This window comes from Ochlerotatus camptorhynchus, unplaced genomic scaffold, assembly GCF_037179485.1.
Source record: "Ochlerotatus camptorhynchus isolate MF236.1 unplaced genomic scaffold, CSIRO-AGI_Acam_v1.1 ptg000274l, whole genome shotgun sequence".
Lineage (NCBI taxonomy): Eukaryota > Metazoa > Arthropoda > Insecta > Diptera > Culicidae > Ochlerotatus > Ochlerotatus camptorhynchus.
This window is the reverse complement of record NW_027040763.1, coordinates 5,679,701-5,707,065: the sequence shown is the minus strand read 5'-3', so window position 1 is coordinate 5,707,065 and position 27,365 is coordinate 5,679,701. Positions and strand designations below refer to the sequence as shown.

General features: G+C 40.2%; 1 protein-coding gene and 1 pseudogene across 1 annotated transcript in view; both read left to right on the top strand.

Annotated features, from left to right (window-relative positions):
• dcma (decima) overlaps positions 1-27,365 on the top strand; it is a 141,950-nt gene that overhangs the window by 56,575 nt on the left and 58,010 nt on the right. The gene's annotated exons all lie outside the window — the stretch shown is intronic.
• On the top strand, positions 5,094-15,342 carry LOC135705793 (uncharacterized; annotated as a pseudogene).

Here is a 27,365-nt window from a genome sequence, read left to right as displayed (position 1 = left end):
TTTTGTACAGCCACCTTGTCCACCTTCTTCGCCGCAGAAAGCCAGTTTGCCTTGAACTGCTGCTCGCCCTTAGCAGTTTTTTTGGTCTTCTTTAGGTTCCGCTTGACAATAGCCCAGTATTTCTCAATTGGGCGGAGCTCTGGCGTGTTGGGAGGGTTCTTGTCCTTGGGAACCACCTGCACGTTGTTGGCGGCGTACCACTCCATGGCCTTTTCACCGTAATGGCAAGATGCCAAATCCGGCCAAAACAGTACGGAACAACCGTGTTTCTTCAGGAAAGGCAGCAGACGTTTATTCAAACACTCTTTCACGTAAATTTCTTGGTTGACAGACCCGGAAGCTATGAAAATGCTGCTTTTCAAGCCACAGGTACAGATGGCTTGCCAAACCAGATATTTCTTTGCGAACTTTGACAGTTTCATGTGCTTGAAAACATCTGCTACCTTTCCCCTCCTGTCCCGGAAGCTGCTTGTAGTCGGCTTTGACGTAGGTTTCGTCGTCCATTACCACGCAGTCAAACTTCGTCAGCATTGTCGTGTACAGCCTCCGGGATCGCGCTTTGGCCGTCGTATTTTGTTTATCATCGCGATTTGGAGTCACTACCTTCTTGTAAGTCGATAGTCCGGCTCGTTTTTTGGCTCGATGCACGGTTGTAGACGATACACCCAGCTTATTTGCGGCATCTCGGAGAGAGAGGTTAGGGTTTCGCTTGAAACTACCGGCAACTCTCTTTGTCATCTCAGCGGCTTCCGGTTTTCGATTTCCCCCCGATCCAGACTTCCTGGCTGTCGACAAACGTTCCCCAAACACTTTAATTACATTTGTAACGGTTGATTTGGCAACTTTTAGCGATTTTGCCAACTTTGCGTGCGAGTAGCTCGGATTTTCGCGATGCGCGAGCAAAATTTTGATACGCTGCTCTTCTTGCTTGGACGGCATTTTGACAACTGAAGAGTGAATTCCAAAATCAAAATAGGAGCAACATTCTACACACACACACACCTTCAAAATGAGGGGTGTTCAGGTTTTTTAAATGCAAAATTGAAATAAATACGTCAAGTTGATATTGACCAAATTTTGACCGTATCACCCTTTACTGGCATCACTGATTGTAGCTAACAAATCTCACCAGCTACAATTCTAAGCAAACCATGGTGAGTGTGAGTTTCATTATTTTTGCCTTACATCCGACCGCGACCCGAAACTACACCCACCACCGTAGCTTCATGTCTGCCATCGATGAAGAGTAAAAAGAGACAGCAAACTATACTTTCTCATTCTGAGAAAACGACGTGCAACGGAATCATTTTTGCGTCGAGTCAACTCTCAGCTTGTGAATAGTCTCGCAATGATATTGAGAGCGTATGAGATCGGAAAAATATCATTTGATTGATGATTTTTCCAACACTGATGCCTAAACACTAAAAAATAATGTGTTACATAATATGTTACAATAGGGATCAGGATACCTGCTTTTCTGCTTAAATCAAGGTTTATCTGCAATCTGAGTTCCGAAAACCAATTTCTGTTTTCTGGAGCATCAAATCGACTTGCAGCCTTGAACAAAGTTGTTTATTATAGATTTAAGTATAACATATTTTAATTTCATGCAAATAGGTTCATTAAGAAAAAAGTTAGAATGATTTTAGTGGGTCATCATTTTCTCCCATACTAATTTAACGAAAATCCCGAACAAAATTGAAATCGTTGGCGCGACCTCTTAACGTTGACCAATTTAGCTGATTCTTTGCACAGATGTTTGTTTTTGTTTTATGAACTGAACTAGAGGGTGGCCTATCAAAAATATCAATCTTTTTCCAGAATGAAACACCCTAATGTTGCAAACGATTAAAAAAATTGAGCATGCAATGAAATTGCTGGTGTAATATTAGAAGCTTTTGGTAAGCAACTGTTTCAAACATGTAAAATTATCAGCTAGTCATAATGATGATCCGCATCATGTAAACCTCCATGTTAACACCATCCACCACGCTATTCTCGGGACCCCTGTATCTGTGTGGGATAGAACACACGACCTCACTTTCCCGATTGGAAATCAAATCGAAAGTGGAGACGCATTGTCGTTCTCGTATCGAGTAAAACAAGCTCACGTCACAGTTTTCAAAAGTCTTGTTATCACGCTTTCTGCTCTCAGCACAGACATTTTCTTTTCCTCTCAGTATGTCAGCATCTTTTTCGCCACATTGCCCAAAATCCTCATTAGCGTGGAACTTCATCCAGCTCACGAGGACGAAGACAAGTAGCTCTTGTCTTCATGTGCCTAGTTTCCATTCCGCTTACAGATGCCACCACACACCGTTCAGCTGCCTGTAGCCGTAAGAGGCTCAGCGACATAATTTCGCTGGGGTTATTCAGAGTAAAACAACTGATGCCACTGTTTACATGAATACACGCGCTCAAGTGGCTGACGTTTTTATGTTTCACCTTTCCGCAGACATTCCACCCCACACACACACACACAGTCTATGAAAGCAACGGACGAAAGTGCCTCTCACTTTCTGAGTATCACTTCCGAGAACAAAAAAGGAGGTAAGTTCGGCTTTTAACCTTCCAAGACAGCGACTCCAACAGCCAGCACCACACTTATGCTGCCGTTAGTAGGTCTGCCTGATGATGGCTTGGGCTTGGCACGATTTTACAAGTCAGGATCAACAACCATCAGCTCAGAGGAGTGACATTAGCCAGTCGGGGCTTGGGGGGAAGATTCTTGCAGGTTTTTTTAAATGTTGAATAGGTAGGAAAACAACCACATGCTTGTTACTTACATTCTGAGGGGAATATCAAGACGAGAAACATGTTAATACACTTTACAGTATATAATGATATCGTCTGTATTAGCGTTTGCTGAACATTTATGGCATGTGGTGTTGGAAGTAATCTTCTGGGAATACACATGGAATTTAAGTATGTTCTATAAGTCGTTTGGCACAATTTCGGTAGCTCCACGAAGCCGCAATTCAATTTTAGATAAACAAGGTGTCATAAAGCAAACGATATTTGATCGGTGGCCGCGGCTTAGTCAAGGCTGGAGATTACAATTCTAGACCAACATTTGTAATAGGCAGATAATCGAAGCACATCCAAGCAACCTAATGCCATCGAATGACATTGCTAGTTTGCGTGGGAATGTTTTGATTCTTGAGATTTTTTGTATAGGAATTTGTTTACGTTTGGTTGTTCCGCCTATTTTAAATGTTGGTATAGAATTGATAAACGAAATTAAAGGAAATCTACACGGATAGAAACCTCCTTATACCTTTTGGCAAATTTCAATTGCTGATTATTCATAAAATGTATAAGTCAACTAATAACGCCTTGCAAAAAGTTAATGAAGCTCATGTGTCAAATGAAATGTATAAGCGATTACACCTATGTGGTAAGGACCTATGTGGTTTGTCTTATGGAATGTATAAGGCTGATGTTTTGGCAAAAAAATTTAGTGAAAGACATGAATAAAATAATTGATTTTCGTTTCCTGTACGGGTAAGACATGAAACTAAACTGCTAGACTCAAATTATTTTACCATTTCTGATCTGGAGTGCACCTTTTTAAACTCTTTTATTTATTGTTCTTAATTCTCATTAGTATTCGAATTTCTGTTCTGATTCTTTATTGTTATTATTTAAACATTATTATTCAATTCATGTTTATTTTGAAGTTTTCTAAGTTTTATTCTTTAGATTTTTTTAACATTTTCTGTTGATTCGAAATTCCGTATTTTTTAAAGTATTTTTTGCAGTTTGCTTTACATGATTAAACCATTTTTTTTTTCATTTTCTTTTTAGTCGCTGTTTTCCATTTTCTTAACCATTTATAATTTGTTCATTGTTTGTTTGTCATGAGACTCATGCAAATATTAATTACTTACTTCCTCAAATAGGTCGATGGGAGGGGAGGCGCCTCAAATAAATAACAAGAGCAGAAAACAAATGTTTAAACAACTCATTTTATATTAAATTAATAAATTAATAATAATAAAAATAATGTGTGTAGTTTTAAGATAAAGCGCAGAGCGAGTGACGATTTTCAATAGGTCTGATTTTTTTTATACCTCTTCAATATTTTGCAATTTTTGACACAAAATAAAACCAGAATTTAGATCAGCCATATTAACTTCAATTTACTCACTAATTTTTACATTCTGCGTATCTGCGTTATTTGGATTCCAAATAAGAGACAAAGTAAGAAGTTGGGTAGGGTGCTTCATTTGAAAAAATAATAATGAATTTCTGATTGGCCACCCCCCAGATTAGATTCATAACTCTAAAATATGATCCTGTGCCAAAAGTGGTGAAGATTGATACATGTCACACCAATGATTTGAATTTTGTATAGAGATTTCGGCGAATTAGTGGGAAATAATCAGAGCTGCACCAATTAGTGCTACTTGACCTGGCCAGAAAATTTCTGCACAGTGAATATTTTCGCACACCCAGCGTACACCTATCTCTTACTCACACAAACGTAGCCTAGCTATGTCAAAGAGAAAGATCGGGCAATGCTAATTTTATAGTCTCTTTCATTCCCCTACTGTTACCATTTAACAACAAGTGTGACGTCAAACTCACTGTTCCATTCGAATGCGAGCGAAGGAAAAAACAACAAGCTGCACATTGCCAGACCTCCTCTCCTTGTCTTGGATAGCCTAGTTGGCTTGTGATTTGACAGATCGTGAGAAATTTTATTTTGTTTTGTTTTGGTTTTGATGGTTTGCTGCTGCTGTTTTGAATTGTGAATTTTCGATCGAGGAAATTAATTAATGTGGAATCTACTCTGGTTGGTAAATGATCGCATTTGGTTTCCGTACTCGAATTAATTTTATTTGTGTTTTTTCAACAGAAATCGATTCTGAAATGGGATCCGAACCAGGAAATAATCACCACCGGGGAAGTGACGAAAGCGGTTGTTCGTACTTGAACGTGGAGTTTTTAAATTATCTGGATGGAAATACCCTAATAAAAATTGTATGGTTAATTTGCTTAACGACGTGTTCTGGGTATCATCCAAACCATTTGTGGAATAGTTCAATGATTTGGGTTATCGTTCGTTTATGGTTATTTTTTATTAGGGTATGGACTGCGATTTCAGTGATCAAACCGAAGATCCGATCGGAGGTGCTCAGCAAATGGACTACGAGCTGGATCTGGAGAAATCGGGTGATTCATCGTTCGTCGGTGAAGAAGTTGCTGGTGGTACGTTTTCACAAGAGAAACTTCCAGAAGGGCTGTACGGTTGCTGGCTGCTTGTTGCTGTTCGGGATTTTAAGGGACATTCATCTGGACGGGAAATTGGCAAGTGGGGCGTTGCAGGAAACACGCCTAGTGAATTTCTTCACCAGTGCTGGTTGATGTCCCAGCGATTTCTGAAGCGGGAAGTGATATTCAGGTGCAATGAAAGCGGCGAAGCTGTACCTGTGTAGGGTGAGGAAAACCCCCAGGAAATGGATTTCACACGATTTGCTTTGTTCAACGATAAGGCTAACCACAGATACTATCCCGTTGACAAGGTAACAGCTAACATTTTGAATCACTGGAAGAAGAAGGACATTCACCTCCTTCTGCACGTTTATTCACTTTCCGTAAGCAACAGAGCTGTCTTCAAAACGGTTAAAGATTCACTACTGGAACCAGAATCTAAGGACAGGGCTGGTGCTGCATCGAACAGAATGGTTGATGATCTTGCAAAAAAACTGCGTGATAAGCATGGAAGCTGCTGGCAAGCTCAAGACATTGCTTGGATGATGTGGGCCAATTCGATTTTTGCTGCTGATCCTTGTCAACGAGATAGTTTGATCGACGAGGCACCTCCAGCACACTTAATTAAACTATTTTCTACCAGAGAACAACCCGCAATCCGATCGATAAAACGGAGTTTTGCCATGGCTCATAGCGTGAATGCAGGTTACCACGATGAAGCTGTCGTCATCCGCAAAACGTTCTGTGAATTGGAGGGAATCGTTCAAACTTTGACGACTAAAATGGAGCAACTAAATCGATCGATCGAAGCATTGGAGATACGTGATACTATGGGTGAATCATTTATTTCTGCAGCAGAGGAAACGGTTCGAACTGAGGAGACAAGCTTTTCTGATCAACTAGCAGCTCGAGTTCGTGAGCAAGAAGACGTGGATCATTATTGATTTCATTGATCGTTTTAACTTGTTGGTTGTGTTTTGCAATGCGATGGGATGGTATAATCGTTTTTTAATGAATAAAACAAAATTATATTAAGCTTCTATGCGTTTGTTTATTAGAATGCACTCAATTGAGATCTAACTGAATATTGTATCACGTCGCTTCTCTGAGTTTTCTTCAAACCCAAGCATGATTAAGTCATTTTCAAGCTCAATAGTAGGGTCGAATCGACCACCTCGGATATAGCCACATTTTCGGTACAAGTTTCCCAGTGGATATCTAGAGAACTCTTTCATGATTTCCGCTACAACCAAATTCATATCACGACGAGAACACTCTCCGTAGGTTCTTTTCAGGTGCTGTTTAACAAGTCCAAAAACAATCTCTATAGGGTTATAGAACGGACAATAAGCCGGCAAGAAAATGGGGATTATACCCAAGGATCGCAGGTAGTAGATGATCATGGGGTCACGCGCGCCGTCAAGAATCCAAACGGAAGAGTGTCCGGGATACATTTCTACATCCGTTGAATTCCTGATGAATTTTTGACAGCATTCAAAAAACTTACTCCGGTTAAACGTTCCTTCCGTACTGTACACCTCTTTCAACCCATCCTGTCCAATGAAACACAAAAGAGACACTCTTGGTTTCCGGACAAATTCTCCTCGACAGATCAGCCGTTCCCCTCGTACTCCATAGCCTCGGGTCCTCAACATTCCTCGATTATCGAAACTAACCTCGTCAAGAAAAATCAAGTTGTGATAATCCCATTGAATGCTTTGCAGCTCCTCACAAAATCGCAAGATATCTTCTCTGCGGATCTGAACAGCTCTACGTTCAAGAGCTTTCCATGAGAGTCCTTCATTATGGAGGATGCGGCAGATAGAGGATGTCGATATAAGCATGGAGAAAGTTCTTTCAAATTCTTCTTTGGCTTCATCGAGGTACAGTGTTGGATCTTATTTTAAACAGCTGCACAAGCCATTGCCGTTTATCCGCTCAGAATTTTTTTGCATCTCTAGCTTACTCCTTTCTGGAAAAACATCCGTTTTGCTGGTAATTAGAAATCCAGTTAGCGATTGTTGATTTATGTTTCCGGTAAATTGACGCCAGTTTGGCTTTCGAAAGTCCCAGGAAGAAATAACCGTATAAAGCATGGTAAACGGTATTATCCGATGCACGGCGCTTGGTAATTTCCTGAAGGATATCTGCCATCCTGGTGATAAAAGGGAACAATTAATAAATAGTGTAAAATTCAATAAATAGTTGCAAGAAACATACATTTGCTTGTAACTGTCAGATAAATCTTTGAGAACGAGATAAATACAAATAAAATGTTTGCATAACACTGTCTGACATAAGGATTAAGTAGTATTAGTGAGTGCGCAAGCATAACTGTCACTGAAATCTTCTCGCAGAAGTCTAAAAATTCGTGCAATCAACAATAAGTAAAGCTTCCCCCCCCCCTCACTCTGAAAGCCGTGAACAATTTACTGAAAGTCCTTGAAGCTCAAAAGAGCCTCTTGACAACACGCACATCATGGAATGGCTCTCAAAACTATTCTGGAGCTAAGATCTTGAAGTTCTACAGACTCAATGAAGCATTGAACAATGTCCTGAAAATCCTTATGATTCCATGAAGTTCAGAAGAGCCTTTTGACAACATGCACGTCATTCAATGGTACCATTAAAATATTTAATGGTCTCCAAACCATCCTGGAGCTATGATCTTGAAGTTCTACCCAGGGATGGATTGCTCTTTTGGGACAGTTTCAATAATGTTTATTATAGAATGCTTACGGTAAAATCCATATCAATTTTCAGATAACCAAGATTCAGATCATTGTTGGCAAAATCATCAATCAAATGATAATGAGAGAGAGAAGGATTAGTAATTTCCATTTAATTCCACTACCTTATTTGCTTATCCTTGACAGAAACGCGTATTTCGTCTACAATGTGCAGACTGCTTCAGTGTCTTGTACTAATACTCGATACTTGAATAGTCGAGTATTAGTACAATACACTGAAGAAGTCTGCACATTGTTGACGAAATACGCGTATCTGTCAAGGATAAGCAAATAAGGTAGTGGAATTAAATGAAAATTACTAATCCTTCTCTCTATCATTATAAAGGTATTCAACTAAGACGCCCACATTCATCAGGATTCAATCAAATGATATTTTTCCGCTCTCATACGCTCTCAATATCACGCGTGATATTGGAACAAAATATCATGCTTGATATTGATTTTACAAGCTCCTTTGATATTGCGAGACTATTTTTTTTACCTTGATTTGTTTTCCGTCGATCTTGTTTTCCGTGCTGAGCACCAATGCTACCGACGCCAGGAAGGCAACTCCCACACCTGGACCCTACCTATCGATACATCAACTCATGAACCGGGGACCAACGGCTTTACTTCCCTTGCAAAGGAAGACGTGATCAGATATGTTATGCCTCAGAACATCCCGGCGGCGCGGACTGGAGCGAGACTATTCACAACGTACAAAAATCAAGCTGAGAGTTGACTCGACGCAAAAATGATTCCGTTGCACATCGTTTTCTTAGAAAGAGAAAGTATAGTTTGCTATCTCTGTTTACTCTTTACCGACTGCAGACAAGAAGGGACTGCTGTCAGCCGTTATGGAAGTTTCGGTTGCGTTCGGGTGTATAGCAAAACTCATTAAACTCAATCTCAACACAGTTTGCTGAGATTTGCAGCTGGTGAGTTTTGTTAGCTTGATATTCCGAGCTGCAATATCACAGTAGGAATGGGCGTTTTGAAACAAAAAATCGATGTTGTCGAATCGATTCTAAAACTGACTATAAAATCGATCCTCTAAAATATCGAAAGAACAAAAATCGATTCGAGTAAAATCGATTTTTTTTTTAATATTTGAATTATGCTTTATAATCTTCTATTAGACGAAATATTCCTCTTCCTGTTGTTTTAGTGTATGTGTGTGAGCATTTATTTGTATAAAACCAATTCACAAAAGCAATTGCACTCTATTTAAATCGTGGGGGGCGACACATCTAAATCTCAATTCTAGATGCTCGAAAAATCAATCTTCTAAAAATCTTCTTTCATTTCTCGCATCTACTTGCATCGCGCATCATCTTTTTGCAGGAAATCTCCCAAATTGTGATAAATCTTCTTTCTATCTACTCAGCTTACGCACAGCTAGCCACAGTAAATCACAATATTTCCTACATCGTAGATAGAGTCGTCCCCCTCGATTTAAATATTGAAACCGAATTATTAAGAAATATTGCGAATATTTAGCTTCACAGTTAGAAATACCTAATTTTACATGTGACGGAATCCATCTTTGACGTAAAAGATGAGACGTAAACAAACATGTAACGTAAAATTAAATGCTCCGAGACAGAAAAGTTCGTTACTCGACGAAAAATACGTTTTGTTGAGTTGAATTTCACGTCTATTATGACACAATTTTATGTCAAAATTGACGCTCGTATATGTCAGGCTCAGAGCACCTAAATTTACATGATTTTTTCTAAGTGAGCTTTCAAAATCTTCTGTACACACTTAGAAATTTTTAAAGAAATCTGTAAAATTTTACCGAAATCTCAACAGCTGAACGTTCGGTAAACAGTTTCGCAGATTTCCTGTAATGTTTCACAATTATCTGTAAATAATTACAGGAAAACTGTAAAATTGTTTACCGAACGTTCAGCTGTTGAGATTTCGGTAAAATTTTACAGAAATCTGTTAAATAATCTTAGTGTGTAGGTAGTTTTAACTCACCTTTCCAATGTTTTTTTGCATCAAGGAGTGCGTGTTTTTTTTTGCAAACAAAATCAGCTGGATGAATTAGAAAGAATGGGTCCAAAGTACACACAACATAAAAAGTAACAAATAAATAAAGCCCAAGATTGAAAGGGTGTTTAGCAAAATTTGAGGACGATGAAATTAAAATCGCTTGATTTTCAATAAAAACATATTTTTGGGATAGTGAAATACCATTTTGTTTATCTTTTTTTCAAGAATTCAATGATAACACTAGTTTACAGCATTTTTGAACTCGGTAAGGTGATGATCATTTCCAATGCAAAATCCTACGCTGAATTCAATGCCGTGGTCAGAAAAAATTAAAGTAGAGCCATTTTTGAGATATACAAAAATTTTGATTTTTTGAATTTTGGACAAAAGGACGATTACTAAAATGTCAATATCTTTGGAACTAGTGCACCAATTTGAAATCTTTTTTTATATGAAAATGCAGCTAAATAAATTTGCTATCGTTCACTTGAATATTATGTCTTAATTAAAAATTTAATTTTGAAGTCATTTAAAAATTTACAGCATTTTTTTTTATTTTTCCTGTGAATTTTCCATAAAAATCTTGTTTTAATCAACATTTTTAATGGGATAAAAATATTCAAAAAATCATTCCATAATTTATTCTTAAAGTCCATTCAAAACCGGAGAAAATGAGCCTTTAATGGATGAAATCGGTTGGAAATTGTCGAAGTTATGAGCATTTTTGTAAAACACTTAAAAATGTTGCTGAAATACAACAGCTTTAGAGTTCCTTTTCTAGGTGTCGTTGTAAGCATCCAAATCGCATGTAAAGTTTTCATGGGAGATTCTTTTCTCTACATATCAATTTGATTAAGGCATATCAGGATTTAAAACCGAGTTGATACAAAAGAAATTTATTTAGGTTTTATTAAAAATGATTGAGAATCTAATGACTTTGTCTTCGATGTTTTGAACTTGTTTCTCGAATCAGAAACCAACAATAGTCACCCATCATTGCTTCATCCCAAAACCCTTGGTAACGACGTTCCATCATCTTCATTTGTTGGTGAAAACGTTCGCCGTGCTCATCACTCTCGTCACCAAGATTTTCCGGCAAAAAATCCATGTGAGAATGTAGGAAATGTATCTCCAAAGACATATTTACACCTGTGTTCAGTGAAATAAAAGGATTTGAAATTAATTATGTGTAACAAACACAATATTTTTGATTTATACCTATTTTCTCATAATTTTTGAGCAATTCATCGACGGCTTCCTCATAATCGGGGCTTCTGAAATTTCCTAAAAATGTTGTGACAACACGCTGGAACGATTTCCACGCTTCTTCCTCATCTGATGTCAAAACTGTATTGAATGCGGAATCATTGAGCAGTTTTTTGATCTGTGGGCCAACAAATACACCTTCCTTTATCTTTGCGTCAGATAAATTTGGAAATACTGATTTCAAGTACTGGAATGCCGGCCCTTCTTTTTGCAACGCTTTGACGAAATTTTTGAATAGCCCAAGTTTGATATGTAGTGGTGGAAGTATTATGCGTTCTTTTACCACAAGAGGATCATTTTTAACGTTGTCTTTACCAATTGTGAAATTATCCCGTTTTGGCCAATCTTTTCGGACGTAGTGTTCCTTACGAGCTCGACTGTCCCATTTACACAAAAAACACATATATTTTGTGTATCCCTGTTGCAATCCAGTCAACATGGCAACCACTTTAAGATCAGAACAAATTTTCCAATTGTGTTGATTGTAATTTATCAAATTGAGCAATAGAGCCATTGATTCATACGTTTCCTTCATATTAACGGCATGAGCTAATGGAATAGAAGGTTTCTCATTCCCTTGATGCAGTAAAACGGCTTTCAAGCTCAACTTGCTGCTATCGATGAATAAACGCCATTCAACTGGATCATATGGCTCACCAAACTCTTCAAACAAGCCGTTTACGTCATGGCAAAAACATGCCTTGTCCTTTGTAGAATAATATTTGTCAAATTTCTTGTGACGATTCCTGTGACAAGACATTTTGACCTCCTTGCTCAGCATGTTGTGTTCTTTCAAGCGTGATGCCAGCAATTCGGATTTCTCCTTCGATAAGTCGAGATCTCGCACCAAATCATTAAATTCGGATTGTGTAAACAGTTTTGGGTTTCTTTCCAATTCCACCTCGAAGTCTTCCTCGCATTCCTCCTTGAATTCCTCCTCACTTTTTGTAACGGTCGATTCAACAGAGGGCTCTCGTTTCCGCTTTGGATAAACAGGATACGGGACCGAACTTAAATGTGGAACAGGTTTTGTCATAGAAGCCACTTGTGGCTACTCAACTGTTTTGTGACGTCCTTGTTGCTTAACTTTTGTCAAGCAGAAATAACAATCCGTTGCATGACAAAACGGTCGACGCCATATGGTGGGCATGTCAAAGGACAAATAGCGACTGACAGATAACAAATAAGTGAGTTAGTAAGTAAGACATTAACACTTATCAAAAATAGATGAAGTAAGATAATGTCGATCAGGAAAGAACAAAGCACTACCATGCTGTACATAAATTGTTTATATGAAAGTTATTCAAAAAATCAATTTACCTTGCGCCTGACATCCACCTAGCCAAGCACGTTTTGCACGAACTACATAATACTTTTGGAATCCACTTACTAAAATAAAGCCTGTATGCAGTTTGCAACGAAGCAGTGAAATTTGAAATATATAGTTGCCACACGCGTAACAAAACTTTTGAGGATCATTTTTACACTTGAATTCACGTTTTGTCGTATACATCGTTAAGCAATGTTAAAGAAAGAAAGCTGTCAAATTGAGTTGGTTGCGTTAGGTTCTCGCCGAGCGGTCTCACAAACACTAGCGTAAATTATATTGTTGAAAATATCCCATTTAATTTTGCGTGACAGCTGGTAGTGTTAGTGAAATGCACCGTATGCGTACACGTCCGCAGAAAGGCTTACTGGAAGTGGTGCATGAACCTAGGAGCGGGACAACGGCCAATCTTGGAACATTCAATTTCCATGATTTTACAAAAAAATTCATAACTTCGACAATTTCCAACCGATTTTATCCATTAAAGACTCATTTTCTCCAGTTTTTTATGGACTTTAAGAATAAATTATGGAAAGATTTTTTGAATCTTTTTATCCCATTAAAAATGTTGATTAAAACAAGATTTTTATGGAAAATTCGCAGGAAAAATAAAAAAAAATGCTGTAAATTTTTAAATGATTTCAAAATTAAATTTTTAATCAAGACATAATATCCTAGTGAACAAATTAATTTAGCTTCATTTTCATAAAAAAAGATTTAAAATTGGTGCACTAGTTCCAAAGATATTGACATTTTAGTAATCGTACTTTTGTCCAAAATTCAATAAATCAAAATTTTTGAATATCTCAAAAATGGCTCTACTTTAATTTTTTCTGACCACGGCATTGAATTCAGCGTAGGATTTTGCATTAGAAACGTTGGTCAACCACTAAAGTTCACACTTTTTATGTTGTTTTGTAAACTAGTGTAACATTTGATTCAACATAATCAACAACAACATAAAAAAGAGTTCGGCGATTTTATTTTCTCCTTTGGTAATTTAGGCGTTTTGTTTTTTTAAAGGCTTTATAAAAAAGTTTAAATGAGTAAAAAATCGATATCAACTTTGAAAAATCGATTCTGTCAAACATCGAACAGAAAAAGATCGGATCAAAAAAATCGATTTTTCGAGGCAAAAAAATCGATTCTGTAAAAATCGCATCGACATCGCCCATTCCTATATCACAGCTTGCAAAATCAACCGCAGTTGTTTGCTTGTTGATTTTTGTCTACGAAAATCAAGCGGGATCTTGGGCATTGGTGAGATTTGATTTTGTGATATTTTCCCAACACTGATTCATATAGTTCAGAGCTATTAATAGTACAGAGATTTCTTCCATAGGAACACTGGGCCAGAAATGCAATCTAGCGGAGCAAAATTAATAACTCTCAAACGAAGCATTTCCGCGACTTGGTGTCTTGGGTAAAGTTTCTCATCATAATAAGGACCATCTATTGACATAAACAATTAGTTCAAAACTCTTCCGCAAAGATGGTGCCACAATCTAACTTCTTTCACTGACGTTTTAAAGACTTGATGTCTTGGGCAAAGTTGTTTGCCTTGACAAAATAAACAACTCTTTTGAAGACATAACATTTCCACAGCCTACTGGTTCTGAATTATATAGAGTTAAAGAAAAAAATATCGAAAATATGGTTTTTTTTTTCTTTTTGTTTTGATTTTTTTGCTGACAACCATATAATGTTATATTGTTATCTTATGCAAATGCATTAAATAAATAACTTTTGTGAAAAACATACTAGTTTAAGCTTTAATATCTCCCAAAGCGCAAAAAATCGCACTTTAATATCTCCCAAAGCGCAAAAAATCGCAACCTGACATTTTCAGAAAAAAAATAAGCAATAATCGATAAACAAAATATCAAAATTTGAGAGAGTTATATTTTGGTGTTTTTGAGATTTCATCATTTTAGTGGAGCACGTATTATTTCTATAACTTTTTTTAATGCATTGAAATGGCGTTTTGAAGACTTGACTTCTTCAGCAAAGTTGTTCATCCTGAACAAGCTCACGAAATGCACGGAGAATGAACACGGGTTGTCGGAGAGGCAGTTCGGATTCCGGAAAGGGAGATCGACAGTGGATGCAATTCGGACAGTGATTGACAGAGCCGAGAAAGCTTCCAAACAGAAGCGGAGAGGAGACCGATACTGCGCCGTGATTACACACTACTAAAAAGTCATGTAAATTTCGGTTCCCTGAGACCGACACACGTAAGCGGGCCTTTTGACATAAGAATCAGTTGAAAGAAACGTGAAAATCAATTCAATCAAACGTTCTCTTCGTCGACTAGCTGATGTTTCGGTTTGAGAACACTTAATTTTACATGAAATGTTTGTTTACGTTCTATGATTTACGCCCCATATGGATTACGTCTCGTGTAAAAGTAGTTATTTCTAAGTGTGTACGATTGATGTGAATAATGCATTCAATAGCGCCAGCAGGGAGGCCATCACCAAGGCGCTCCATAGAATAAGGGTTCCAGACTACCTCTTCAGGATTCTAAGTAGTTACTTCCAGAACCGGGCCCTGATCTACGAGACAGACACGGGGCAGAAATAGCTTAGGATCAAGGCGGGAGTTCCACAAGGCTCCATTCTAGGTCCCACTCTGTGGAATGGAATGTACAATGGCGTGCTGACGCTCAAGCTGCCCAAAGGAGTTGAGTTCGTTGGCTTTGCGGACGATGTCGTCTTAACGGTAACAGATGATACCCTGAAAGAAGTGGAAATGCTGGCGGCCGAGGCGATAGATCGATTGGTAACTGGATGTAAGGAGTAAAGCTGCAGATAGCTCACCACAAAACAGAAGTGATGTTGGTCAGTAACTGTAAAGCAGTGCAGCGGGCAGAAATCACCGTTGGAGAGCACACCATTGTTTCGAAGCGCGTGCTGAAGTATCTGGGAGTGATGATCGACGACCGGCTAAACTTCAACAGCCACATCAAATATGCTTGCGAGAAGGCGGCGAAGGTCATCAATATCAACGCAATAGCCATGATCATGCCGAACAATTCTGGTCCAAGCAGCAGCAAGAGGCGTCTTCTGGCTAGTGTGTCTTCATCGATACTAAGGTAGGGAGGTCCAGCCTGGATTGAAGCACTGAAAATGAAGCAGAATCAAAGAAAATGGAGCAGTACGTTCCGGCCGGTATGATCCCAATCGGCATCACCTTGGCGGAGGACTACGAATGCTATATGATGAGAGAAACCAGAGGAGTACGAAAAATGGTGAGAACGGTGTCGATTGCTAAGTGGCAGCAGGAGTGGGATGCAGCGTAGAACGGTAGATGGACACACAGGACACACTAATACCGATTCTTTCGACCTGGGTGAACAGGAAGCATGGAGAAGTCAACTTCCATTTGACGCAGTTCCTGCGTACCTGCATCGGTTCGGACACACAACGTCACTCTTCTGTCCGGAGTGTGGGAATGTGGAAGAATCGCCAGAGCACGTGGTCTTCCAATGTCCTAGATTTGATGCTGTGCGAGAGGAGATGTTCGCCTTGGCGTGGAGAATGTCTTCGAAGAAATGTGTCGAGAGGAGGGCACCTTCAATGCCGTCAGCAGAGCAGTAACGCAGATCATGTCAGCGCTGTTGGGAAAATGGTGAGAAAGTAGTAATGTGCTCACACAAGTGCGAAGTGAAAGCCGAAGCCACGAGAACTCTCCGTCGGAGTAGGCTGAATGCACCGCCGGGAGTTAGCCGAGTAAAACGCAACGCTGGGAGCTAAATGGCTCACAAATTGGAGAGACGATCAGCGAAGTGGAAGCGCCAGTTAGCTGAGGTAAAGTGAGGTGCGTAATGCACAGCATCCTCCAAGGTAATACGACAAGTGGTTCCGGGGGAAAAGGGCAAGGCCAAGGAGGTTTTAGTACGGTAAGAAGCCCACACACCGTGTCACCGTGACCGTGTGCCCTCATTGCAAAAAAAAAAAAACACACACACACACACACACACACACACACACAGAGATTCACAAAAATGACGCCCTTCCATGTCGTTCAAGTAACCATAAGTTAATTTCAATCCTTCCTAGGTATCCTAAAAATAATCGTAAAAGTTGTACCGAATGTTAATTCAGCAAAACGATATGGTATTTTTGGAAAAAAAAAATCATTTTTGAAAAACAAACTTTTTTTGTTGGACCTCCCTACCATGGAAATGGTCACCCTAATGACAAAATAAAAAAAATATGAATCTTATATTTTGCGATAAGGAGCAAAACTAAAAAAAAATACGAAATACTGAAAACCACTACATCGTTTTTCTAAGCCATTCTTTTGATCTGTCAATATTTTATACTTTTAATTTGAGTATAACCACGCTATACGTCAATTGAAAGCTTAAAATAGAAGCTTTTAGGAACATTTTTATTGAAAAAATCTATTTTTTTCCTTGATTTTTTTTTTTGTCGATCTTGTTTTACGTGCTGAGCACCATTGCTACCGACGCCAGGGAGGCAGCTCCCACACCTGGACCCTACCTATCGATCCATCACCTCATGAACCGGGGACCAACGGCTTTACTTTCCTTCCGAAGGAAGGCGTGATCAGAGATGTTATGCTTCAGAACAAGCCTGCCGGGGTGAGAGGTTATCACGCTTACCACTATACCACCGGCACCGCAGATCTCACTCTAGCCCACTATTGAAAAAATATGATAATGCACTGTCGATAAGAGTTAGCGTTAGCGTTGTTATGATATACTTCGTAGATTGGATACTAGAGACACTCACGTCTCTTCTGAAATTCTCAGTTAGACTACTTTCAGGAATAATGCTGAGGAGTAAACATTGGTTCCAATGTAAACAAGAGTAACAGAAGCATGACTGTCGCTATTCCCGGTCACGCCCATCTTTACCACAACTAGAGATAGGGAAGGAAATGTTGATGTAGTACTTACTTAACGAGAGGCCACCGACTTAGCGACACCCTCATAAGTGCTACGGAGTCGGAGGGTTGGGTAGGGTATGCGGTTAGGATTCACCTCAAGTTGGCGATGCAACCAAAAGTATGTATTGTTTATTTGTTGTTTATTTAATCTCTCGATAGCTGGCTATCGAAAGAACATATTCATTTTGTTTAGTGACCATGAAATTTATGAGCCATGACGGAGAGCTTGGGATTAAACCCATGATTTTCTGCTCAGTAAGCAAAAACGATCCCTCCAGGGTCATCGAGCATCTCAGAACCATAACGCTTCGTGACAATACAGGACTACGTTTTCGCTTGAAATGCAAATAGTTTCCGAGGTTAATGTTCAACATCAAATATACAAATGATAGTGGCGATTTATTGTGCTGTGGAAGAGCTTGGGGTTAAATCCATGATTTTCTGTTCAGTAAGCAAAATCGATGACCCTGCATCTCATAATCCACAGCGCTTCGCGTCAAAGTACGAAAGAAATAAAATATAAACTACAAACAAAACGTGACTACTAAAATCTCAAAAAGATATTCTCACAAATATATTTCACGCAACCAGGAATCTCAAAACCATTAGACGCTATAATGATACTCTGCACATGTTAGACACAAGAAGAGGCCAAAAAGCAAGCGTCCGACACACAAAACCCGTCAAATCCACTTGCAGTCACAATCAACGATTCTACGAATCGCGAGCGCTCACGAATCATAAAACCGGTGACTGCGACACTCCGAAAGCGAAATTGACAGGCTCTATGCGTCAAACACCCGCCCTTCAATCTTCTCCCGCATCCAACAAAACAAATCTCCATTACAACATCTAACGAATTCAAAACTCCGAAAATCACTCAAGTGAGTGGAAGCAACTCTGCATTAATAAAATTATATGCAAAATATACAAGAAGATCATTATTTTATTGGTGATACATTTCTAATAAGCCCTTCCAGTTCCTCTGCATACAGAATAAATCTGATACTATTATCAGAATTGCTCAGTCTGCATGAAGCAGCCGATTTCATCAAGGAAGTTCTATTAACAACCAATAATTAATCATTTGAGGCATACTGAAGCATTAAGAAGGTGATATACGGCACTCTAGGAAATCATCATCGTTGCAAATATAAAGAAATTAGACATAACCCCTTGATTCAGTACCATCAACCTCCTTGTCCATGGGGAGGGACATTGGCCACCTGAATCCACGTAGTGCACTAACCGCCTTTACCGCCTTTGATTTGTAAATATCAATGCCCGGCAATCAAGAATCCTCAACATGGCTCTGGCCATTGAAATGTCGATGACGATTCTAGCAATTAGTTGTTCTAACAACCAATTGCAAGCTGCATCGCTAGCAGCAATAATTATCCCACCAATTTCAATACGAAACAAATAACAGTAGGTACTCAATTGCACCACATTTGAATGTGTGCCGGTAAAAGTAGTACTTACCATAATAATTAGGTCCGTCAGGTTCATGGCTCCAGGCTCCCAGCAAACAGCTGTGTACTACTAATTTCAAACCGTGCTGAAACGTGCGAGATTGCACCGACTGCTAGCTGTTCTCTAATTAAGTGCCACAAAGCTTGGTGGAACATCAAATGGAAATAATTTGTCGGCTCCTTCTGTTTCCTTAGCGCTGTTGTAGGCTTGGAATATTTGTACAATTTGCATTTTACGTTGCGGGAATTGAATTGTAATTGAGACCCGGCATAAGTTTGCTAATTAGTTTTGTTCAAGCATCGTCCTTGTACAACTTTCCAGATGAATTTGAAATATTTTCCAAGCTAATGCGAGCCCAACAATTATTCGAGGAAGCATTTCTACAACTTTCCCCAGATGTACGGTAATCCTGTCTTGCCTACGACCACATTCCTAATCCGGTTAGGGCAATTTAAATCGTTCCCCATAAATTCAAATGCCTCCGTATGCACGAGCAGATCGTTCTGCTGGAATGAAGCACCTCCCGGACCGCTACGCTGCATCCGTTTTGTTAATCGTGACATTGAATCCAGCTGGGATTTCGGAAAAGTACGGATCCTCATAAATCATTCCATTATGCTGTCTTATTATTTACTTAGTAAAACGTTTATTCCTGAACAATTGGTTTCACCCCCAAGCATCGTGGTCGGTACTCCCTCCATAACGAGTGATAAACATTAGCTCAGAATGGTAACGGTAGATAGAAGGGACGAAGAAATTGCCGACCTTGTTGTCTTGCGTTCACAAACTTATGACTTCTCGTCAACCATAACGAGCAGGAAATCGAACCAAGGAAAAGAAATTTGCAATCATGGAAGATACGGCAGTCAAGAATTATGATACTTCGGCTTAAGATGACTGGACTGGAATTGGGTTAATTGTATTGAAATCATCATACCCACCAATAGCTCATGCATACATTTGGTAATTTGAAACCAAAATTGAACAGTACATCGTAGATTGCAGCACATATAGAATCAATTTGAAAACCCTGTGTCAACACCGCAGGGCAGCAAACCCAACACAACGGTGTGCGTAGCTGCGGTTGGCGTACCTAATGTTATTGCCATTTCGTACCGTTGTCAGAAGTGAAGAAAGGGAAGAGAAAAACAAAACCAAAACAAACCAAACACAATTTATAAATGGACATTGTTAGCAGATAGAAATTGTTAGCAGATAAAGTGAAATTATACAGGAATTCAAGGAATATTTCGGATCATAAAGTTCGTCTATATTGTGCATCTGGTTCCCCTTCGGCGTCCCGAACATAGAAGGAAATTATAATTGTAAGTAGTTCTAGCAGGTACCTGGAAAAGAAAAACATTAACACAAAATAATTAATTAGTGGAACAGGCGTATAGGAAAGCTAGCGACGATTTGAACGGGAGAATTCGTGGTAAATAGAAGGAAGAGCTAGAACGAGGAAACGGTTGTGTAGCGCACAAAAGTAGAATTAGACCACTTCTTTATCTAGTTCGTTTATTTGTAAGGCTCAATCGCGTTAGCTTGACGGAGCCGATAATTCATTGTTCTTTGTTTGTAACAAAATTCACTTAATTCTATGTCTAGTAGGAGTTGGGCCGATTACTCGCGGCTTACTCGAGGTTAGAAGGGTACATTTTCGAAGGATAGGATCAGGGGAGGAGCTTGGGGTAGGGTTTCGTTGTCTCATCAGAGCGTTGTCGCCAGTATGAACGGTAGTGCTGTTCTAGCTTCGTCCGGAGTTCGACCGGCTATGGTGGGTGACCAGTGGGCGACGATGAGACTCATCGAGACGGGGGGACAAGACAAACAAAAACTAATAAAGAGAGACAAAAGACAAAAGGAATTAAATTCTTATACTAGACATTTGAAGAAAAACATAAACGGACTGCATATAGCAGAGATCACGGGTTGCCAACACGTCTCTGATAGGAACATAGGGTTGTCTTCCTTGGGCCTCGAGGGTATTCAAAAGTCGCTCTCTGGCGGCGTCATTATCCGTACATTGCCAAACTGCGTGTTCGATGTCATCGTAACCGTTTCCACACCGACATATGTTGCTGTCCACGAGGTTTATTCTATTGAGATGCGCATCTAGCGAGTAGTGGTTGGACATAAGTCTACTCATCACGCGAATAAAGTCACGACTTAAGCCCAAGCCTTTAAACCACGCTCTCGAAGAAACATTAGGAATAATTGAATGTAACCACCGTCCAAGATTTCCATTGTCCCAATCGGTTTGCCAACTCGAAAGGGTACTCTGACGCACTAAATGGTAAAATTCATCGTGTGAAATTTGCCTGTCATAAAATTCGCCTTCCTGCGCGCCCACCTTTGCGAGAGAGTCCGCCTTCTCATTGCCTGGGATTGAGCAATGTGAGGGGACCCATACAAAGGTAATCATATATGATCTTTCGACCAGTACACTCATCTGCTCCCTTACCTTTGAAAGGAAATAAGATGAGTGCCTACTTGGTTTCATCGACCGAATAGCCTCAATCGAACTGAGACTATCCGAGAAGATGAAGTAATGGTCTGCGGGCATGTTGGAAATCATCCCCAATGCGAAGTTGATTGCTGCCAGCTCAGCAACATAAACAGAACAAGGTTCCTGAAGTTTGCGGAAGGCGCTAGAGTTTTGATTGAAGACACCGAAGCCAGTGGACCCATTGAGACGTGACCCGTCTGTAAAATATCTTTTCACGCAATTGACGTGTTGGTACTTTTCAGTAAAAATACGCGGGATAATAATAGTTCGAAGTTGATCTGGAATCCCATGAGTTGCTTGTTTCATGGTCAGATCATATTCAATTGAGGAACTGCGATTGGTGAAGTGAGCATGGTCTGGAGTGTAACAAGGAAGACACATATCTGACGATATGTAGTGGTGGTAGATTCTCATAAATCGAGATTGTGTGTTCAGCTCAAGAATTTCTTCAAAATTAGCAATTATAAGTGTGTTCGTCACTCCGCATTTGATTAGTATTCTGAGAGAGAGCTCCCAGAAACGGTTCTGGAGGGGTGTTACTCCTGCCAGAACCTCGAGACTCATGTTATGCGTTGAGTGCATACAGCCTAGAGCAATACGCAGACAACGATATTGAATTCGTTCCAATTTTATTAGGTGACTTTTTCTTGCCGAGAGAAAGCAGAAAGAGCCGTACTCTAGAACAGAGAGAATAGTTGTTTTATAAAGCGTTATGAGGTCTCCCGGATGAGCACCCCACCATGTGCCACAAATTGAACGGAGAAAGTTGATCCTCTGTTGACATTTTTGCTTCAAATACGTAATATGGGTATTCCAAGTGCACTTTGAATCAAACCAGACCCCAAGGTACTTGAAAGACAATGATTGAGTAATGTTTCTGCCCAAAAGATTAAGATGCATTTGGGCTGGGTACCGCTTTCGAGTAAACACTACCAGTTCAGTTTTCTGCGGCGAGAATTCGATCCCTAGATTCCTAGCCCAAGAAGACAAGTTATCTAAGGAATATTGCAATGGTCCTTGCAAGTCCACGGCATGTGGACCTCTTACGGAAACCACACCGTCATCTGCAAGTTGTCTTAGCGTGCATTGTTCTGCCAAACAGTTGTCGATATCTTTGACATAAAAGTTATAAAGAAGAGGGCTGAGACATGAGCCTTGGGGCAGGCCCATGTAGCTAATTCTGGAAGTTGTCAGTTGTCCAAGGGAAAAGTTCATTTGCTTTTCTGACAACAAATTGTACAAGAAATTATTTAAAATTCCGGAAAGTCCACATCTGTGCAGATTGTCTGACAGAATTTCAATGGAAACTGAATCAAAAGCCCCCTTAATGTCCAAGAATACTGAAGCCAATTGCTCCTTGTGCGCAAAGGCCAGTTGAATATCTGTGGAAAGCAGCGCTAGACAATCGTTTGTTCCTTTGCTCTTGCGGAACCCAAACTGTGTATTTGATAGCAAGTTATTTGATTCGACCCAGTGATCGAGTCTCCGAAGGATCATTTTCTCCAACAATTTCCTAATGCACGAAAGCATAGCAATCGGACGGTATGAGTTATGGTCAGACGCTGATTTGCCAGGTTTTTTAATGGCTATTACTTTGACCTGCCTCCATTCAGGCGGTACAATGTTGTTTTCTAGCAAGGAATTGAATAAATCCAGCAAGCGTCTTTTAGCGATATCTGGGAGATTTTTCAGAAGATTGAATTTAATCATATCGCTTCCCGGTGAGGAGTTGTTCGATGAAAGAAGAGCCATAGAGAATTCCAGCATTGTGAATGGTCTATCCAGAGAGCTGCCGCTCGGAGACGCTTCTCGAAGAATGTGTTGTGCTGGAGCTGAGTCCGGACAGACCTTTTTAGCGAAATCGAATATCCATCGGTTGGAGTATTCTTCACTCTCATTGAAAGATGAGCGGTTACGCATGTTCCGAGCCACCCTCCACAAGGTGTTCATTGAGGTTTCTCGTGAGAGTCCCTCGACGAAATTGCGCCAATAACCGCGTTTCTTTTCTTTGACTAATTGTTTCAGCTTTGTCTCAAGCTTTGAATATTCCTCGAAGTATGTGGAGGTTTTGTGTCTACGAAAAGCTTTGAAAGCATCAGATTTTTCTACATACAATTTTGTGCATTCTTCGTCCCATCCAGGTGTGGCTGGTCTCCTTTTGAAGGGCGCACTTGGAACTTTTCTTTTTTGTGCTTCCAGTGAGCTTTTGTATATCAAATCGGCGAGGAATCGATATTCTTCCAATGGTGGAAGCGTATCTATTGATTCGGCACCGATTGTCACCGCCGTTGCATATTTATGCCAATCTATGTTCCTTGTAAGATCAAATGGAACTCGAGATGGTTCTACAGAGTGAGGGGCACACTTAATTGAAATGATGATTGGCAAATGATCGCTACCATGGGGATCATTGATAACCTTCCACAGACAATCCAATGATAGCGATCTAGAACACAAAGATAGGTCGAGTCGGCTTTCTCGAGCCGGAGGTTTTGCTATACGTGTCGCTTCACCAGTGTTCAAAATAGTCAAATTGAAATCGTCGCATAAATCGTAAAAAATAGCCGCTCTATTGTCGTCATATAGATCGCCCCACCCAGTACCATGGGAGTTCATATCACCCAGAATTAATACTGGAGATGGAAGAATCGAAACAAGATTCCAGAGTTGACTACGGCTAATGGAGGTTCTTGGTGGAACATAAACTGAAGCTATGCAAATATTTTTGTTCTTCACATTTATTTGGCAAGCGACGATTTCGACGCCTGATAGAGCAGGAAGGGACATTTTGTAGAAAGGGTAGCACTTTTTGATCCCTAAAAGTACTCCTCCATAAGAATCGTCTCTATCCAGGCGAATAATGTTAAAATCGTGGAAGTTGAGTTCTTTATCGGAAGAAAGCCATGTTTCACAGAGAGCAAATATATCACAATCAGAATTGTGAAGTAAAAATTTGAACGAGTCTAGTTTAGGCACTAGACTACGGCAGTTCCACTGTAGCACAGTGATCATATCTTCAACCTCGTTCGACGAATTATCCATCGAAAGATATGATTGATGCAAGGAGGGGCCATGAAACAGTCAATTGCTTAAGATATGATTCTAGTGTTGGAAGCAAGGCAGAAACTAAGCTTCTAAGAGGGTCTTGTATGTTGAACATATTTAATATGAATTCCACAATGTCCGAAAAAGCTAGCAAACCTCGTTCGGACTTGGATTTCTTTTGAGAAGTTTGAGGAGCAGCTTTTTTGTTTTTCTTATCTTTGTCGGGTAATGGCGGAAAATCCTTACTGCAGCCAGGAAGTGGAGCAGTGGGAGCCTTCGATTTAATTTTTTCATCCCCATTACCCTGGGAATTTTGCAATCCTCTGGGAGTGACTTTAGTTTTCTTACGGCGCACTTTCGGGGAGGAGCATTTTCGTTTTGAGGATCCGTTTGTTTTCAAAGGTGCGTGTACCACCGTAGAGTCACCCTCATCGGATGAGTCAGAGTCCGATTCTTCAGCTGACAAAATCGAAAATTGGTTTTCATCTTGGACGGCTGATGCAGCCTTCACCATTTGTGCATATGACTGCTTGGAGCGTCCAGAGATTGAACGCTGCACTTTATCGGAGTGCTGTTTGTACATCGGGCACTCCTGCAAGGGGTGAGGATTCTCGCCACAATATGCGCATTTTACTGATTCTTTGTGGCAAGAATCCTCTTTGTGGCTTTCACCACATTTGCCACAACGAGTTTTGTTGCCGCAATGGCTGGCCGAGTGTCCCAGCCTTTTGCAGTTGGTACAATTATATACCCTCTGTACAAACAACCGCACCGGAAAAAAAGCACCATCAACTTTAACAAAATTTGGGAGAACTGAACCAGCGAAAGTCACCCGAAACGAGTCTGAATGCTGATAAACTTTCTTGCCATCTTGCAAAGATACTGAATGCAGTTGCCTGACATCCAGTATCTGTACCTGCTCTCCGATTTTCGAGTTTTTGAAGCAACCCGATGCTCGTTTTAAGTCCTCGACACTCAGACTCGCGTCGGAGACCACACCTTCTATCTCCACATCTCGAGAAGGGATGTAGATGTTGTACTCGACACTAAACAGCTCGTGTTCAGCAATTTTATTTGCCACATCATACGTCGGTGCTTCTACACGCAGTTTATTGAATCTCTCTTTATGTACCAAGATTCCCGGATACTTACGCAGCAAATCTCTCGAAATGTCGAGAGTTTTCAAAGGTTTATTTTTGGGCCGAAAAAAGACAACCCATGGTCCTTTTGAAGACGGCTGGTAGTACCTGGTTCGCGCAACGTAGACATCCGAAGACGCCATAAGTGTTGCGCAAAAGCGGTGCACAACCGCTTAAAAAGGAAAAAAAATATATAAAAAAAAACCTTCACCAATTAATCTACTTAACCACTAGTTCTTAATATTTTGTTGCCCAGTGTATGAACAACCAAAAAAAAAAAACAATAAAAAAATTATCAAAAAAAAAAAAAAAAACCCAAACAAAAAAAAAACTTTTTATTAGTTGCAAGAAGTTGCACCACTATAGCCCTCACAACCCTATCAGGGGAGAGGGAAAAGCCACGCGCAAAATTTAATAACAAAAGCGCGGCAATGGGCTAGAGAAGACTATTGTATAGAATACTTAACACCGGCCGGTGCCGGCTGTGTGAGCTGGTGCAGCCACTCCGTTTGCTGCTTTGTTGTTGTTGCTTGCTGCTTTGGAGTGGTGATGAGATGATGACGGTGAGATGATAGTCCACCTATAGCGTCGCTAAAGGTGGCTACTTCCTCTGCTGACTGCGGTTGCCTTGGGCACTGAACTTCGGCCACGGTAGGAATAACGCGCGATATAAAAAAACCACTATGGTGGGAAAAAAAACTCCACCGGCTACGAAACCAATACCCGCAACGGAGACACGAACAAACTACGTCCGGCTACTTCAAGCTATCGGCGAGGAATCAAGACCACTTCTTGTAAGTTCGGAATCAAATTTATCGGATTTAATTTTCTAATAAAATCTTAATATTACAGTTTGAGCTGCCACAAAAAAAAGAGGCTGCTACAAAAATTTTGGTTTGGTATCCGAACATTCTCAAAAAGAAGTGTACGAGAATCGGATAAACCTCAAAGCGCTATGGCCAATCCTGCTCCACCCGTTCTGAACCTCACGGAGACTCCTTGTGCGTCGTGCGATGAAGTTTCGACCGAAAATGAGGAGATGATCGGTTGTGATGGTTGCCAACGTTGGTACCATATCCGTTGCGTCGGGATTACTGATGCGAAGAAGGAAGGTACGTGGTACTGTACCGAAGAACCATGTCAACGGATCAAGAAGAAGAAGAGTCGCAGCAAGAAAAATAACGATGAATCGGATCGCTCCAGTGTCAAATCCGACCGTGCGCTCGCTCTGGAGCATAAATTGAATGCGATGGAGGAGAAACAAAAACGGATGGAGCAAGAGCTGGAGATGGAGATGAAGATTAAAAAGAAAGAGATGGAGTTCAAGCGATCCATTGAGATGAAGCGGATGCTGTTAGAGAAGCAGTTACGCGAAGAGGAAGAAGAAGAAGAAAAGCTGTTCCAGGAGGAGATATTGAAGCAGCGAAAAGAGCAGTTGAACCGGATGAAAGCTAGGCAGCAGTCGTTCGCGGACGAAATGAAGGAACTGGATGAAGCTATGTCGGAGACGAAGAACACCGAAAAGAAGAGAGCAACAAAGGACATCGATGCCGGCGAAGGTACTTCAGGAGTAAAGCCAAAACTGCGCCATTCGAAGATCGGAAAATTAACGGAGCAGAATTTGAAGAAGTTGAGGGCTGCTCAATACGAAAATTCGGATGAAGACGATGAAGATGAGACAGCTGATGAAATGGAGGATGATCAAACCGAATCCGGCGAAGAATCCGATGGTGTTTCGGAGA